General features: G+C 38.0%; 1 long non-coding RNA gene and 1 other non-coding gene across 2 annotated transcripts; both read right to left on the bottom strand.

Moving 5' to 3' along the window:
* Positions 1-1,094: 1,094 nt before the first annotated feature.
* LOC105712749 (uncharacterized) lies at positions 1,095-16,775 on the bottom strand. The gene is made up of 3 exons (XR_001106396.1): positions 16,705-16,775; positions 5,706-5,774; positions 1,095-1,156 (listed from the first exon to the last, which is right to left on the bottom strand). It is a non-coding gene; the product is annotated as an uncharacterized LOC105712749 (long non-coding RNA).
* Positions 11,492-11,655, bottom strand: LOC135273776 (U1 spliceosomal RNA). Its single transcript, XR_010341582.1, has one exon. It is a non-coding gene; the product is annotated as a U1 spliceosomal RNA (small nuclear RNA).
* Positions 16,776-17,952: the final 1,177 nt, after the last annotated feature.

Below are 17,952 nucleotides of genomic sequence, written 5' to 3'. Positions count from 1 at the left end.
GTCTCCTTGTTTCATTATTAATGGAGCTTGAGATTTGGTTTCTTGCTTTGAAAACTACACTGCAATTAAAGGCAGGGGCAGGAAGTGAGATCTGATTTGCTGTCTGGGGCCAAGGCTATGGTTAGGTCTTTGAAGCCAATTTCTAAGTAACTTTGGCTTGGAGTCAGAATACATGTTTGAGGTGAATAGAGAAGAGACTTATCTCTCAAGTGGCAGAGTCTCAGAGACTGGTGTCTTGGACAGAAGTTTATTGGCTAAATAATAATTCCTTACATGAGTTCAACATTTCACAGTTCATCAAGTACTTCTTTGAGTATTATCTCATTTGATTCTTGCAACAATGCTCTAGGGTAGCTGGGAAAATACCATTGTTCTCATTTTATAAACATGCTGCACTCCTCAGTAAGGAGAGCAGAAATTATAGGACTTATTCACAGTCATTCAACCCTTTGGTGTAAGAACGAGGACTGAGACCAAAGTTTTCTGACTTGTGAAGATCATATGAATAAGGCAGGCATATAACCCATCTGAGAAAATGTCTTCTGCCTTTGTGTATTTATAGTGTTAGTCTCTTTCCTCATTTCCTTTCTGAATCCTGGGTCTGTGTCCATTTTTTCATTCACCATGCTGGAAAAATAGATAAAAGGAAGTGATCTGGAGAGAATGAAGAGAAGAACATCATTCTTGATCTCCAGGGACTGGTTCTGAGGCACGCTTTTGAGGCTGAGGCTGATGCTATTGCAAAACCCAGCATGAAGCATAACCTCGTTGAGTCTAACCAGCAGAGAGTGGGAAAACAGCGTCCATCGTCACTTCTGCTTCCTTGCCTTCCTCCTTTCCCACCAGGCTTTTGTGGTTTGTAAATTATTTCAGGAAAGGATAGTGGAGTTGTCTAGGCTCTGTCTTCTGATTCAGTCTCATCCCTCCCTGGCCCATAAAAATGTCTTAGAGGACTTGTTGCTCTAAGAATATGAGGCAAACCAACCACCTCACCATTTCTAGGCTTGCATATGGGTTTCTGAACTGTCCCCCAACAAGCCCTCCCTATGATCCCATCCATCCAGCCACTATTGCCAGCCCAACTTACTGGAAATCTCTGTTCCTCTAAAGCAGACATTGGCTTTGTTCCCAGATCCAGGCAAAATGGAATTGCTTTCTAAGAAAAACACAAAGGAGAGAATTACATCCCGATCTGACCAGTTGGAAATTTCTTCACAGTATAATTTTATTTGTTCTTCATCAAGGATTCCTTATCCCTCTTTCTGCAAAGACTGGTCTGCTAGGTTAAGAAAGTAACTGATACTTATTTTTTCTCTAGACATTAAAAAAAATTTAAACCATATGAATTCTGGTGATTTATAGTATGGAGCTTTGCTGTCATAAATAAGCTGGAAAAATTGTCCTGAAAGAGCTATAGGGTCCCCCTTCTTGAATGATATTTAAAAATTTAAGAAACTCTGAAGGGCCTGTGGACTATGGCCCTCACTCCCCTACTTCACCCATAGCTCACATTATGTTCTATCATAGTGTGATTATTGGATTCCACTCACTGCTGCCATCTTTGGATAATGCCATCAAAGAGCATAACTATTCCCCAATCTCTAAGTTCTCCAAGAACCTCTTTGTGTTCCCTTCCCCACTGCAGTCCAGTAAATGCTACATTATTTTAGAGGTGACCTCATTTGACTTTCAAATCATCTTTAAAACTGGCTTTCCCACAGTAAAAGAATTTCAGGCTATGGCTACAACCATTGTGTTTATCTCGCACAATATTGTTTCGAAGGCTTCTGTCAACATAACTCAAGCTTGAAGCACTACCCTGAGACTTGATATATGCTGCTGAACAGTCTAACTGCAGGATATACTGTTTATTATTTTAGTAGCAATGTGAGAATATATGCCAAGCCTTGTTTTAGATACTGCAAATGCCAACGTGCCTATGAACGGTCCAGCCTTAGACTCTAAAGAAGCTCTTATTACATATTCATATTCCATTTCATAGATCTTTCTTCTAGATGTCGGTCTTCAGATTATTTAACTATTGTATTATTCTTCAATTTTGTATACATTTTTGCTTCATCTCTTTCCTTTGTCCTAATTTTTTGGAAGGAATAGCAGCGGCAGTGGTGAAGAGAAAGAGCCCAAGAAGGATAGACTTGAATTCTGCTCTTAATTCATTCACTCTGTGATCATAGACTTATCTCTTTACTTCTCTGATCTCAGTAAATTTGCATGTAATATCAGGAGAATCAAAATGCAAGAGATCCTAGGAATAAAATAATTACTTGTTGAAAATAAATAGCCAAAGATGACTATTGTCCAGGTGTTACAGATGGAAAGGGAAATAAGACTTGGTCCCTGACCCTAGGGGCCTAACAGTCTAGCAGGAAAACAATCTTTGAGCCTAGTGCTTTTTCCTTGTACCCAGCACATGCCTTAAACTTTGTGAGTATTGGAGAACCAGATGTTAATTTGAGAATGGAATTTTGAGCTAGTTCTTTTACCACAATTGCTGTTTCCAAGTGGAGCTGATCATCTTTCTACTTTCTATTTCTAGGGGAGAAAGATATATTCTGGTATAGATCCTAGGTATTCTCATCTGACCTGTAAATTGACTTTGCAATCTAGCAGAAAAGACATAAATTAAAATATCCTCTTCTGTTACTGACAAATTCCACACATCTGGACAAGTCATGTCCCTTTTTGTGCCTCATTTGATCCCACTGATAATAAATGGTTTGAATTAGATGAGTTTTGGGGTCCCTCCTACTTGAACATTCTTTGAGTTGAAGATCATGGCCACATCACTCAGCCCTGCTACTGGAGCCCAGACTCTGTCCTTAGGAGTATGTGTCTAAGCTAAGATATTTGATTGTCTCTTTTTCTGCCCCTTTTTCCCTTCAATCCATCCCTAGTATCTGTATACCAGATCCACTGTCTTGGGCCTACCATATATATTAGGTTAGTCCCAAAGTAATTGTGGCTTTTGTCATTAAAAGTAAAGAACACAGGGGCACAGGGAGGGGAACATCACACACTGGGGTATGTTGGGGGTGGGGGGTTAGGGGAGAGACAGCGAGGGAGGTTGGGGAGGGATAAAACTGGGAGAAATGCTGGACATAGGGGATGGAGACAGCAAACCACCATGACATGTGTGTACCTATGCAACAATCCTGCAAGATCTGCACATGTACCCCAAAACTTAAAGTACAATTTAAAAAAAGTAACCACAAAAACCGCAATTACTTTTGCGTCAACCTAATACTTCTGCTTCTCAGTTTCTCAGTTCCTTTTTCCCGTCTAGCACTTTTCTTCTTGAAATTGGACTTGTTCTCTCCCTGGATTTTGCCAATCGCCCTGAACTGGCAGAGGACTCTCAGCTGCTCTCCTCCGTTTGAACCACATCTTGCTCCTGTGAACCTATTTTTTTAAAGACTTTGTAGACTCTGTTTTATAAGCAACACCTATGAACTTCTGGAAAAACTACTTGAGAATGCTATATTTTATGTTTTATACTCAACTTATGCCTTTGTATTTTGGTCATTTCTATTACTGTCCAAGGTTACATAACCTCATTTTATATATATATATATATATATATATATATATATATATATATATATATATGCTACAGACTGAATGTGTTTTTGAAATAAGAGGCAGAGGAAAATTGTCGTTAGAGGTAGTGAAATATAAGCGTTTTTCTCTCTTTCACAGTCTCCCTTGACTTGTCATGGTGGTGTTGTTTTTCAACTTGCTATTTAATGTTGTTCTAAATAAAGAAAAATTGAAATGATAAATTACTGCATAGATTTACCATTCATCTTAATATTGTACAATGACGCTTTTAAATGCAAAAATAAGAGTATTTCACTCCTATGGGGGATCACTGAAATCACACAATTTATACTTCATAGCTTGTACATGCATATATAGTTCATTCTTATCAGAACACTGTAAATGCTGCACCAAACCAATTCAAGCATTTGTACTTTCCTTCTTAATAATATGCACATTCTATCAACACTCTCTGCCTTTGACTTACTGATGAGTTAGAGAGGGCTGAAAAGAAAAGGCATTATACTTTGCCCTGTCTTTCTCTTTCCTTCTATGGTATCATTTTCAGTGCAAGTGGTTGACTAATAGAGGAAGTAACATGAGTAATAAAGGATATGACAGAGTCCCTTGTTAATTCTTGTTTCTTAGAATGTCCTTGCCCTCTTTCTGGTTTGAATGAAAAACGTGGCCTCCTGGGACTGTCAGTGGTGTGGTCCCCACATTCTTAGTAGTAGACATAAGTAGACACTCATATATGCAAGTTTATTCTGATGAATCTACAATGCATAGGAGCTCAGAGGGGCCTCAAAGCAAGTCCATGGTAAGACATAACATGTTTACCTTGTACTTGCTTTGAGGCCCCTCTGAGCTCCTATGCATTGTAGATTCATCAGAATCCTGTGCTCATGGGATTTCATGAACATTATATGCAAATAGGACAGCTAGGCTTTTACTGTAACTATTTCCTCTGCTCCTACACATGCTCCATGTTATCATTGGACTTCACTTACAAATCACAAGTACAAAGACAAAATTACTAAGAATTACTAAGAATTTTAATTTCAAGATGGCAACAGAGTATTAAACCAAAGATGAAGTCCTTCTGAGTGTGGGGTTTGCGAGACAGCACTGGTGGCACTCTCAGGAGCTTGCCTTGGCCAGGTCGCACCCTTGAGTCCATTGAAACCTGAATCGCACCCTACTCTGCTATGCTCTACTGACTCCAGCTGAATTCAAGGAGTTACAGTTTGAGACTCTCCAGACTGTAGTGGCTATCCCACTTGTGGTGAGTACCTTTAAATAAAATATGCTCACAAATCATTTAATATACTTTTCCTTAAAAGATAAAGTTTAATTCCTTTCAAGTGTGGACTCTTTTTAGTGACTTACTTCTAAAAAAATATTATAGGGCAAAAGTGATGAGGTATGACTTCCAAAAATTGATCCTGGAAGATATGGCATCTTCCATCTTCCTGTCTCTCCTGGATCTCTTGCTCTGAGGAAGAACATCTGCCATATCATGAGGACACACAAGCATCCCATGAAAGGTGCCACATGCAAAGCAACTGAGGCCTCCTGCTAGTGACCAGTGAGGAAACGAGGCTTCTTGCCAATGACCACGTGAATGAGCCATCTCGAAAACAGATCCCCTAACCTCAGTTAAGCCCTTCAGGAAACTTAACTGCAACTTGGTCAAGTCTCAACTGTAACCTGATGAGCAACCCCAAGCCATAGGCACCAGCTAAGCTGCTCTTGAATTCTTGACTCAGAAACTTTGAGATCATGAATCTTTATTGTTTTAGGCCTCCAACCTCAGGGGTAATTGGTTATGCAGCAATAGATAACTAATATACCACTATTTTCAAGCAGGACTATAAGCTTGGTACAACCCGAAACACCAAAGTATATTCAAGAGTTTTCTTGTCCATGTTAGGAAGTCTCAGAAGACCTCAAAATGAAAAGCAGACAAGCCTCTACTCATAGAGTACTCATCAAACAGATACAATATTTAGCTTTTCTAGATGCTTTATATTTTTAGGAACTGTGCAGTACAACCAGGGCTTATTTCCTTGCCTTGATAACTGGGGGATGACACTGGATGCCACTCTCACCCCCGTATGCTCACCAAAGGGAGAAGAGTTGCTCACCTGCTTGGTGGGAGTCACGGCAGATGATATAGGTCCCTCTGCCACAATTCTGCCAGCCTCAGACGTCACCTGTCATTGGAGGAGCAATTTTGAATCACATTCTCCACTGTTCCTTGCAGGCCCCCAGCAGTATAAGCCGCTGCTATGCACAGTGAAAATCAGCCCAATTAGACAGCCTTGCACTTGCTTTTCCCCATCTCTACTTCACTCCCCTTTCTTTTCCCACTAACTTCCTGGGATCACCTCTTGAGGACCTTGGTGAGAGCAGTGGACCAAACCAAGGCAGTTGGTCAGTCTGGTGTTTTGGGGTGGGGCATGCCTTACAAGTCGGTGAGATTACTACCCCTTAAAAAGGGAGGAAGCAGAGATGTCTCTCCCAACTCTTGCTTCTCTTATTTAGCAGTCTGACCTATGAGGCAGGCTAAGTGGCCTAGACTAGTTCAAGCTCTAAGGCAAAAATATGTTTTCTCTTGTTCATGACATTATTTTTTTCTTGTCACTTAGGAGAATGCTGCAGGCTGGCCTTTTCTTACAGTACCAATGCTAAGTCTCCACCCTGAGTTTGGAAGTTAATTAGAAAGAGGAGAAACAGAGGCATATGAAGGAATTAGCAACATAGAGGTGCCTAAAACGGGGCCGGGGATGAACTGTAACTGCCCAAAGGCTGACATTAAAAGGTACAGCCCCACACGGAAGACTAGCCCCATCGTCCTTAGCAGGTGGCTGGGCTGCTTGTTTTGCCGTCCAGGGGTGGTTTGTGCCCCTAGGCAAGAAGCAAATGGTATTGTGGTTAAGGATGAAATTGGATTATAAGTAGAGCAGATTTATTTAGGGAACAGCTGGAATTGACAGGGCAGGTTTTTGGGCGTGGCTTTAGCAGCTTTGGGAACCAGAAGTTTTGGAGTAGCTATTTTATCTGTTGATTTTAACAGTATTGGCAGCGACCATTGGGTTTATCAAGAATGGAGTCATCTAGGGAAGAGGTATTGAGAAAGCAGGTGTCTGATATTGATGGAAATGGAGGTCAAAGGGGTGTTTTTTGCCGACTGAAAAGTACTGAGGAAGCTTCTCTTCTCCGGAGTCTTCAAGTTGTTTGCAGAGAGGGTGTCACTGTTAACAGAGTCAGCAAAGGCTCATCCCCAGACAGGCTATTTCTCAAGCATGGCTATTGGCCTCAAGGCTTGAAGCTCCTGCAGGTCTCTATAGTGTGACATTTTTGATGGTGAGGCATCGGCCCAAGTTTTCTCCTCCATCCTGCCCTGAAGCAGGGGCTGAAGAACTGTCAGGTCTTTTAGGGTGTAGGGAGGAGCCTTTCATGTCATGCCCATGTCAGTCCAGAAAGGTAGATTTTTTCTCAACATATTTGAGAGGGAACTTCTGACTCTCCATCTTCTGTGGCAGGTAAAGATTCACCTGATTTTTTATTCATTCATTTATCCATTTATAGCAAGCATTTCATCTTTTTCTGCGAATTATATTTCTTTTTCTGTGAATTATATTTCTTTACTATGCTTATTTACTTTGATTCTCAAATTGTCCAGGTTTGTTCAGTCTAAGCCCTTTCAAGCTAGTTCCTGTGTCCATTTGACACATCTACATTATTCTTTTAACACGTTCTCACTTTTCCGGCACAACACCATATTCTCAACTCATCTTGCATTTTTCCAGAATCAGCCATTTCTCAAAAGGGCTTGATTCCTTTTAATGACAAATGGCATTTTCATTGATTGCCATTATTTCTAGGGCCTGTCAGCAGAGACAGAGAGCAGATGTATATACACACATACACTCATAGATGCAAGTTTATGTGTATATGTATGCAATGTCCATGTCTATACCCACAGGTATACCTCAAAGATGTGCAATAAAGCGAATATTACTATGAAGCAAGTCACATGAGTTTTTTGGTTTCCCAATGCATATAAATTGTTTACACTGTAGTCTCTTGACTGTACAATAGCATATGTCTAAAAAGCCAATGTATATACCTTAATTAAACCATGCTTTATTGCTAAAAAATTCTAACAATCATCTGAGCCTTCAGTAACTTGCAATCTTTTTGCTGATGGGGATTCTTGTCTCATTGTTGATGGCTGTTTACTGATGAGGATGATTGTTGCAAGGATAGGGTGACTGTGGTAATTCCTTCAATTAAGATAGCAATGGAATTTGCCACATTGATTTCTTCCTTTCACAAAAGATTTCTCTGTAGCATACAATGCTGTTTCATAGCATTTTACCCACGATAGAACTTCTTTCAAAATTGGAGTCACTTTTCTCCAATCCTGACACTGCTTTATCAACTAAGATTATGTAATACTCTAAATCCTTTGTTTGATTTCAACAATGTTCACAACATCTCATCAGGAGCAGATGTTATTCCAATAAACCACTTTACTTGTTTATCCATAAGAAGCAACTCCTCATCCATTCAAATTTGATCCATTCAAGTTTGAGATTGCAACAATTCACATCTTCAGGTTCTACATCTAACTCTAGTTCTCTTGCTGTTTCCACCGAATCTTCAATTACTTCCTCCACTGAAGCCTTAAGCTCCTCCTTAAAGTCATCCATGAGGGTTTGGAATCAGCTTCTTCCAAACTCCTGTTTAAGTGGCTATTTTGACCTTTTCCCATGAATCACAAATGTTGTTAATGGCATCTAGAATGGTGACTTTTTGCCGGAAGGATTTGATTTACTTTGTCCAGATTCATCACAGGAATCACTGTGATGAATCTCCTTACAAAATTATTTCTTAATAATAAAACTTGAAATTTAAAATGACTCCTTAATCCACAGGCTGTAGAATTCCTGTTGTGTTAGCAAGCGTGAAAACAGCATTAATGTTTTTGTACATCTCCATGAGAGCTCTTGTGGGACTGGGTACATTATCAATAAGCATGAATATTTTGAAAGGAATCTTTTTTTTTTCCTGAGCGGGGAGTCTCAACAGTGGGCTTACAATATACAGCAAATCATGCTGTAAACAGACTTGCTGTCATCCAGGTGGTGTTGTTAGAGCACAGGCAGAGCAGATTAACATATTTAAGGGATCTAGAATTTTCAGAAAGGTCAATGAGCATCGGCTTCAACTTTTAGTCACCAGCTGCATTAGCCTCTAACAAGGGAGTCAGCCTGTCTTTTGAAACTTTGAAGCATTTACTTCTCCTCTCTGGCTATAAAAGCCTTAGATGGCATCTTCTAATATCAGGCTGCTTTGTCTACACTGAAAGTCTGTTGTTTAGTGTAGCCACCTTCATCAATGATCTTTGCTAGATCTTCCTAAGATAAGACAAGAATGAAGATCTTCCAGGTAACCGGCTGTAGCTTCTCTGTCAGCACTTGCTGCTTTACCTTGCACTTTTATATTATGGAAACTTTCTTTCCTTAAACCTCAGGAGCCAACCTCTGCTAGCTGCTTCTGCAGCTGCTTCACTTCTCTCAGCCTTCAAAGAGTAGAAGAGAGTTAGGGAATGAAATGCTGTGGCTGGTTCGATCTTCTGTCCAGAACACTAACACTTTCTTCATATCAGCAATAAGGTTGTTTCACTTTATTATTTGTGTGCTCACTGAAGTAGCACTTTTAATTTCCTTCAAGGACTTTTCTTTTGCATGCGCAGTTTAACTGTTTGGCATAAGAAGCCTAGCTTTTGGGCTGTCTGGGCTTTGGACGTCCCTTCCTCACTAAACGCTATCACTTCTGGCTTTTGATTTAAAGTGACAGACATGTGACTGCTCCTTTCATTTGCCTGATTTCAGTATCATTGTGTCTCAGGAAACAGGAGGCCCTAGGAGAGGGAGAGAGGTGGGGTAACGGCCAGTCAGTGGAGCAATCAGAACATATGCAACATTTATTGATTGAGTTCATCTTCTTAAATGGGCACAATTAGTGGTGGCCCAAAAGAATTACAATAGTAACATCAAATATCACTGACCACAGGTCACCATAACAGATATAATGATGATACAGTTGAAATATTGTGAGAATGACCTAAGTGTGACACAGAGACAGGAAGTGACTCAGAGTGTTGAAGAAAATGGGGCCAATAGACTTGCTGGATGTAGGGTGGCCACAAACCCTACATTTATAAAACACATAGTGTCTATGAAGTGAAATAAAGGCAAGCAAAAGGCAATAAAATGAGATGTGCCTGTATATAATCTATATCTAAATAGATATAGATTTCTATAGTTCTAAATCTATAGATAAAGATTTCTATATTACTTTATTATATTATATAGGTTTCTATATATTATTTCATTACCATCCAGGTATAGTAAGAACTATTTGCTTCCACTGATACCTTCAATTTCAATTCAGTGACGCGGGATTCATGCTACCCTTCTCCTTGTCCACAGTTGGAGCTTCCTAATCCAACAGCAAGAAACACAACACCAATTTTCCATAGTACATTTACTTATTTACTCAACACACAAAAAATATTTTCAAAATTGCTAACCCACGCCTCTTTAAATAAAATAAGCCTACTAACTAGCATACTTTTTTTCATTTTAAGTGTCCTGAAAACCTGGCATGAAGATTTCAGCAAACAAATCTTAACAACGTGAGAAGGAGGAGTCTAACAGACAGGGATACAAGTATAGAATCAATGACAGCACGTACTCCGTTGTAGTTCCTAGGAGGATTTTGTTTTAGCTTTTTTTTTTAGCACTAAGATTTTCTTTTAATATTCAGTTGTTTTTTTTCTTAAATGGATTTATATTGAACTGATTGAGACTCCATTGTGATTCTCTCATTTGCTTAAAAACTTGCAGGGATGCCTGTAACTTTTAGTGTTATATGTTTTAAAAAAAAAAAAAAAGGTGGTGTTGGTATTGGTGGATATAAGGAGGGACCAGAAATAATTTCAACTATTCCAAATACTGAATGAAAAAATAATGCTTGATTTATGCTGTTTTAAAAATAAAAATTACTGATAAGCCCTCCATGACAATTAACCTTAAAAATTATTTTAAGTATGTTCTTTTATTTGTGTAAGGGAAATACAAATGACTGATAAATACCAAAAAGATTTAAAAGCAGCTTAACTTAAAAAGCACAAAGAGATTCTGGCTTGCAATGATGAAACCTCGATGTTTTTATAGTTACTGGGCTTACTAATGTGATTATTGAGTTTACAGATTTAAAAACAGTCACTGAAAAGTTAATGTATCTAGTGTTTTTATGAATTCAAACTTATGCTGCCTCAGAAATCCCTGGGTGGTAACATCGAAGTACTTAAGGGGCCAGTTTGAAACACTGGTGAGTCACAATGATTAAAGAAAAGGGATCAGTTTGCAAGCAGTCATAAAAAGACAAGGTCATTGAAATAATTACTCATTAGCGTATTTCCTCTCCAAAAACTAATTTTATACGGGTTGAATTTTTCAGCTTTACTTTACTTACAGACAGATTTAATATCATGTGGCTTTGTATTTATTACAGATATGTGGAACTGTAAGCAAATATATTATTCTCTAAAACTTTATCTTGTTGATTGCAAAATACAGATCTATAAACAAAACCCGTAAAAAAGTGAACTTATTTGTCTCATTTAATTTGTTGTGGTTGTTGTTGAATTCTACTTTGTCTGATACCAGTATCACTTATACCTGCTTTCTAATTGTTTCATTTGCTGCTATACTTTGTCTATCCCGCTGCATTTTTCCAAATTATTTTAATTTTGGTTTTTTAAAAATAATCAGTATATAATTGAAGCTCATATCTTCACCCATGATGGAAATATATATATATATATACACACACACGCGCATATATATTTATCCAGGGGAAAGCACAAACGCAGTCCCCCACTACCACAAATTATGCAGTCGAGTTTCCCACATTCGGGGAAGTGGCAGGGGTCAGCATATCTGGAGTGCAGAGGATAAGCCTCGCCTTGGGAAAACTACCTTCATGATCATGGTATCTCCCCTGCCAGGTATGGAAATATTTTTTAACAAGTGAATTAAGTCTATTCACATTTTTTAATAAGACGAATATGTTTGGTGTAAACTTTGCATTATTTTTACATTGTCAAAACTTATAACATGCTACATTGAATATATTATATAATATCTTATTCTTTCACTCTTGTTTCCTCTTTTGTATTGTATCTATAATTAAAATAGATTTAAAATTCACTATTGACAAAGTTTCCTCATTAATTTGTTGTTGGATGAATTTTATCTTCAAATAGCTTTCTCTAAAGCGGCTCATGGATACAAAATTTTCTGAGCTCCTCCACGTTTAAAATTGTTTTCTCTGTTGCTCTGATACTTGACAGGCTTTTTTTTGTTTTTGATTTTTTTTTGTTTTGTTTGCTTTGTTCACCAGTTCTAGAAAACAAGAAATGGACAACTACATTTAGAGTAGATGTTTTTCTTTCTGATAGCAGTTTTTGGTGTCAATTTTAGTCTGGACACTCTCTCTCTTATTTAGTCTTTCAAAATAGTAAATTTAGACATGCATTGAATGAACATTTGGCCAGATAATAAATGGGAAAGTATTCTTTTCCTAAAATTATATTTGCCTAAAATAAAAGATGAAGCCAAATAGTATCATCATAAAATAAAATTAAGGCATACAAAATGTATTCTGAAAGTTCGTTTAAAAATTTAATCATAATTATGAATATTGCTGTTGAAATATCTAAGTTAAATGTTTAAAGTTTGAATTATAGTGCAAGAATAGTATTTTCTCGAAATAGTGAGCTATTTTATTGCTCTTACAGTCATTATCTGAACATTTGTAATATTAAGTAGAACTTTTCATTTGTGATCAGTGGGGAAATATATTTTTTAAGCACTTAATTTTTTTTCCTAACATTCTTTCTTTTTTGCATTTAATATTCTTTATTCTGTCAATATGGAATGTATAAAGGATATTGTTCTTTTCTTCTTAATACACCTTGAGATGACAAAGTTAACACTGTGCTTTTAATCTGCTCTCAAAACATATAAAAATTAGTAAATGATATATTTTTCTTTAGTGAATAATGATCTATATGGGATTAAATAACTGAATATTAAATATAGTGTTTAAAGGTTATTTTGCTTCATGTTAATTTGTTTTATAAATGCTTGTACCTAAAAAATTTTCAAAAGATTAAAATTATAATCTATTATATGCCTATCTAGGAAGTTGTATATTATGCTAACTTATTATTGAAACTTCTGTAAGTTTGTTGCCTTATAAACCATATAATGGGCTGGACGCGGTGGCTCACACCAGTAATACCAGCACTTTGGGAGGCCAAGGTGAGTGGATTTCTTGAGGTCAGGAGTTCGAGACCAGAATGGCCACCATGGTGAAATGCCATCTCTACAAAAATACAAAAATTAGCCAGGCATGGTGGCAGATGCCTGTGATCCCAGCTACTCAGGAGGCTGAGACTGGAGAATTGCTTGAACCCAGGAGTTGGAGGTTTCAGTGAGCCAAGATCATGCCACTGCACTCCAGCCTGGGCGACAAGACTCTGTCTCAAAAAAAATAAAAATAAAAGCATATTATGCTTCTTCTAAGTTTATCTAGCTAATATATACTTTTAATATTAGTATTAACTGGAAATATATTTTCTTATTTATTTAGCTAACTGGAAATTCTTAGCAATTATTTGTGTTCATGAAATTAATGGCTTTCATAATCATTACAATTAGTAAAACATTTTACTCTTTCAATCAATCATATATGTACTGTTTCAAACAGAGTAGAATTTCAACATATAAAGCACACAAGAAGATCATCATTAAAGGTAATACTTAGAGTTCTTACCTGATTTTGCATGTGAATATGGCATTGTTCATATTACTAATGTTGTTGTGCTGACTACATATGATAAGAACCTGTGAAATCACATGATTTCAAATACACCAAAGTTTAGGAATTGCAGGACTGATGTTGAAAAAGAAAAAAGCTGAAACTAAATAGTTGATTAGGCTGAGAATATCAAGGCTGGAGCCAACTTTATGCGTCTTTAAAGTATATTATTTCAATTTAACTCATTTCTTTGAGTACTGATAACTGTGGGATTTTTCATATATTTATACTTTTTATTTCTTTTTCTCTAAATTGTATATTCATGCCTCTCTTTTTGAGTAAAAGCACTCAAGATACACATTGAGATCTTTGGAGACTGGGGTAAGTATCTATCTTTCAATCTCTGGCATAACTCTATAGACAGAGCTAATTGAATCTGGGTAAAGAGGGCTGATATGGAAAAAACAATTCTGCTAATGGATTAGACAGTAGAAAGCTCTGGATCAAAGAATTATCATATCATTAAAATGCTGAGGAAAAAGTACTGTGGTTTCTTGAGACAAGTGCCCGGGCTAATTTCTTAAGGATTTGCATTTTGGGGTGGATTGACAAGTTAGCTATTTGAGGTTAAGGTTATCCCCGAATCATTCAAAGAAAAAACAAGACCTTGTCTGGTAAACCTAAAAACTTGAATTTGATGAATAGAGATGCATAAAATGTTATGCTCTTTGGGATTCTCAAAACCTGATGTATGTCAATGTCCATCTGATCACCAGCAGTGATGGGCAGTGGAAATGCCTTGGATATAGGGTATTTCCCACCACCATACACACAAAACACACACACACTCCTACCACAGAAGAAGGAATTAGAAGCACCTCTCTACCATATCCCAGTTGGGCACCACTGATGGGAATAATTCCATTAAAGGTAGCGATTTCCTGAGGTGCAGAGAGAAGTAGTCATGCAAGACCACAGCAGTTCACTGTGACAATGACAGCCCAAACAGGCTTGCTGGATTTGACAAAAAAAGAAATACAAGTGTCCAATAAAATTTGAATTTCAGATAAACAGTGAATAATGTTTTAGCATAAACATGTATGCACTTTGACATACTGCTAGCAAAGATAAAAAGTAAATAACAAATAAAATAAATAACTATTATGCTCCCAGCTAATATTTAGGTTATCCCTAGATCTTATAAAGGAAATATTGCATGAGTCATGTTTATGTTAAAAAACTATTCATTGCTCATATAAAATTCAAATTTAACTGTGTGTCTTGTATTTTATCTGGCAACCCTAAGCCCAAAAACCCTTTCCCAACTTTCCCTCCATGTTAAAAAAAAAAAAGAATAAAAAAGGAAAGCAGGCTCTTTCATTCAATAAGAATAACATGTTGACCCTACAGGTAGGCACAGGTCTCCATAACTGAAGGTAATATTATTTTATCAATAAGGATTCAGCCTGCATGCTTTCTGAAAAAAAAATACATATGCTTGAAAATTAGTGTCTTTTAAAATATTTTTAATATAATACAGATTTTGACAACTCGAAATACATAGATATATGTATAGAAAACTGTAATACTCTGCTGCTCACAGTCCACCTATTCCACATCCTCAGAGTGATCAGTATTAATTGTTAATGTGTGTTCATGCATATTTTTGCTATGTTCATACGTTTCTGTACTTCTGTATAATTCCTTTTTAATGGAATCATGTAACTCTGCAACCTGAGTAACATGCTTATTTTAAGGCCAGCTAGTTAAAGGAACTGGAAGATTACAGTTCCACTGCTGGGAATGCCGCATTAGGCATCCTTATTCTAGTGTGGTCAGCCTTGACCACAAACAGAAATTCAATGTTTCCTAGGACTCCCATTCCTCCTGGTATCATACTCCTTTAACCCCATACCATATAATAGAGTAGACACTAGACACATGTAGTTGACAAGCACTTGAAATGTGGCCTATCCTGATGAAGATGTAACATAGGTGTACAATACCCACCAAATTTTGAAGACTTCCTTGCAGAATAAAGAACTTCAAATCTCTCATTAATAATTTTATATTGATTACCCATTGAGATAACAGCACATTGGATTACATTAAAATGTATAATTAGAATTCATTTTATTTATTTCTTCTTATATTTCAAAATAAGACTACTAGAAAAATGTAAATTACATATGCAACTTGCATTATATTTCTATTGGCAGCACTTTTCTAACTAAAAGGTCTGCAGAATGATGTGAGTTCACCTCAGAGGTACACAAGAAGAACCCTCAGGAGTGTGGAAAGAAAATCTAACTTCTGTTCTTATTTTTATCTTACAATTTTTAATTTATATTTTTGTGTCTGTCTCATAATGTAAATAGCATATTATCATGGTACTACACATGTATATTATTCAGATATTAATATGCATTTATTTGCAGATGCATTAAAAGCATTTTTATGGACAGAAGTGTGCAATACAAAATTAAAGCATGTGGTGACCTTGCTTTGCAGGGGTGAGCAGAGCCTATGTTTTCCTGTCTCTCTTACATATTGTTCCCCTTGGTATCTGACCCTCCTTTTGAGGGACCGTGTTAAGGAAAACTGAGTCCACAAGGGGCATGGTTTCAAAGGCAAGAGCTTCCCAGTGCCATGCCTCCATCCACCTCCCTATCCCGGAACCTAGAGTTCTTTGTCTAACTTTCCCAGCCGGACTAGGTAAAATTTCAGGTGTGCTCCTTTGTTTAAAAAACCTCGCCAAATGCTCTGGAAGGAAGGGTCTCTGTTCTGAACTGGACAGCCAATCCAGCATCAAAGTCAAAGATCAATCACTCCAGAGGACGTCTGAAAGAACTTCTCTCATTGGACAAGAACATGAATGGGGCGGGAATAACTTCAAAGTTAAAACTCCACTGCACCTTACCTGTGAGGATTTCCCTCTCTGGGATCCCCTCCCACAAAAACATGGGAGCTATCTTTCCCTCTCTACCTGTGCAGATAGCCCCTTTGGATACCCCTCCCATGGCAGCATGAGAGCTTTCTCTCTCTCCCTCTCTCTCTGCCTGAAAATTGCTTTCTGCTAAACTCTTTGGGTCCGATATTTACTTAAATGGTAAGCTCACTGCGCTGCCAGGGCCCTTTCCCCTATTCTTGGGGCAAAGAGAGGCCAAGAACCTCGGACACATCAAATCCGGGAGGGAGCTGAACCCAGTCCCATCCAGTGACCCGGTGACACTTTCATACCTTTGTGCTGACTTGATTCATTCTCTTTCCTGAATCATGTCCACAGGTGTCCCAGGGAGGATGAATGAAGCTCTAAGCTTTGCCTTTCTGCCTTCTGGATCTTAGAGTTTGGTGTCCTTGCTCCTTGGATGCTTTGAACATCCCATCTGGCAAGGTCAGGCTGCACCTGCCTTCCTCGATGCACCTTCTTCCCAGAGAGGCTGGTGCCCACCCCAAGGCTCCTCATTCTCCCTTGGACTCTTCTCCAGCACCTCCTGCCACCCCTCCCCACCAGGTCCCCTGGGCTGCAGAGATTACAAAGGAGAATCAGGTTTACACTGCTTTGATCCTAACAGACAATGAAAAGAAAGAGAAAGCAAAAGTGAGATGAGAAGACAGATTGATTCCAGGGGCTCTGGCCACAGGATGATTTGCTCTCAAATCAATTCCCATTGTATCGAAACCAACACTCTCTCAACTTAGGTTATTGGTATTAGAGAGGAATTATGGGAGTTGGCTAAGACTATAACACTTTCTTCAAAAGCATGTCTGTTCAACTATTTCTTTTGAAGGTAGTATGTTGTGGTAGCAGTGAGAAATATAGGATGGAAATATGAGTGGTCACACCATTGCACAGGGAAGATAATAACAGGGTGAAGCTTTTAAAGGGGTTTGCACCCACCCACCACTGGCACAGGTCCTCAGACACATATGCACATGTGTGCACACATACACATGCCCACACCCCTTGCCGTGCCCCTTGAAACTCATTCTCCTTGCAAATGAAGCTTGCCTTTGCTTGTGACCATTCACACCCCTGTCACTCCTACACCCACTCAGTTCCTCACTCTTATGCTCGGAAAACATTTACTGACTGAGGACCTTTTCTAGGAGAGGGACCAAAGTCTGAGGATAACCAAGTCTGGTGGCCACATTCAGAAAATTCTGGCTGAAGCATTTCAGGTTGAATCACGAAATTGCTAATATTGAACAGTTTCTGACCTTTGAAATGACCACTTCATATAGTTATGCTTAATTTTGTTCATGCATACACGTGCATATTTGGGGGTCATATCACTCTAGAAAAGTTGTCAAAAACACAAACTCTGGCACCAGATTTATTGTTTATTCATTTTGAAAACTTAAATAAGTCGCAGCTTAACTCATCTGAATCTCATTTTCTTCTTACAAAAATGAAGAAAATAATGGGCTCTTCTTCATGGAGTTATTGTGAGGATCAAGGCAATCTTTATAAAGCACTAAATACAT

Source organism: Aotus nancymaae, unplaced genomic scaffold (assembly GCF_030222135.1).
Source record: "Aotus nancymaae isolate 86718 unplaced genomic scaffold, 86718_ANA_hifiasm-v0.15.2.pri h1tg000008l, whole genome shotgun sequence".
Classification (NCBI taxonomy): domain Eukaryota; kingdom Metazoa; phylum Chordata; class Mammalia; order Primates; family Aotidae; genus Aotus; species Aotus nancymaae.
This window is presented reverse-complemented; position numbering and strand designations above follow the sequence as displayed.